The 1,023-nt window shown below is 36.6% G+C and overlaps 1 protein-coding gene across 1 annotated transcript in view; it reads left to right on the plus strand.

The window, feature by feature from the left end:
- LOC118737098 (cyclin-dependent kinase 2-like) overlaps positions 1-1,023 on the plus strand; it is a 7,518-nt gene that overhangs the window by 362 nt on the left and 6,133 nt on the right. The gene's annotated exons all lie outside the window — the stretch shown is intronic.

Here is a 1,023-nt window from a genome sequence, read left to right on the forward strand (position 1 = left end):
TTTTTGTGTCCTTTGCCTTGTAAACGATGCCATAAGTCCCTTCGCCGATTTTTTGAATTCTTTTAAAGTCCCCCACCTCGAGCATTATACCGACCTTCACCACAATAATACACTTTTGAAATCCCTATTCATTTATAGTGAAAAATAAAAGTTTTACTTTGTTAGTTTAATTCAGTATTGTAATTAATTAGAATATTTGCAAAGAACAAAATATAAACCAAGCGAACGCAGCCAAAAGCAAAAAGGAAAAAGAAGGAAGGGTGGAAGGGAAAGGAAAGGGAAAGTAAAGGAACAATGAATGTCAGAACAGGGATAGATCACAAAACTTCCACTGGAATGCACTACTGGGCGTCACTGGAATGCATTCCCGGTAGTATAGGGTGATAAACACTGGTTTCACCCTGTTGCATTGTTTCGTTCTCTATGCACTTTTCCAATCAGAAACGAGCGGCAAAGCGCGCTTTTCACTACATTCAAAAATTTCACAGTAGAGGGCGCAAAGAATGGTTTGCGTTACCAACTGCCTAGAGCAGCGTTGCCGAAACCTTTCACTGAAAAGAACCCAACCGACGTTAGCTCCTTATTAGTATACTGACAAAAGAAAAGGAATTGTTCAAGTTGTTGTTGTTTGAGATTGAAAATAGGAATGTGTGTGTAAAATTTTGAAATGAAATTGCTTGCAAATGTCAAGAATATGAAAAATTACTCTCAGCCGTTCTACCTTCCTATTTTTTTCATGATTGTAGGTATTTTAGATTAAGTTTCCCTTTAACCGATTTTGTACATACATACATATGTATTAATTTAAGTGGAAAACTGAACTAAAAATTCGTAATTTTGAGTAAAATCGTCAAAACGTCATTGGGCTTAAGCTGTCTAGGCTATTATTTTAGTATAGACAACAACCCCAAACCGGAAACAATATGTGTTTGTTGATTTTGAAACTGTCAAACTTTGTATGCAAATCTATAACCTATATATCGATGGCTGAGTGGAAGATCGACCTATCTCGGCAGCCAGTTC

This window comes from Rhagoletis pomonella, unplaced genomic scaffold (assembly GCF_013731165.1).
Source record: "Rhagoletis pomonella isolate Grant_MI unplaced genomic scaffold, Rhpom_1.0 Rhpom_scaffold_00004, whole genome shotgun sequence".
NCBI lineage: Eukaryota > Metazoa > Arthropoda > Insecta > Diptera > Tephritidae > Rhagoletis > Rhagoletis pomonella.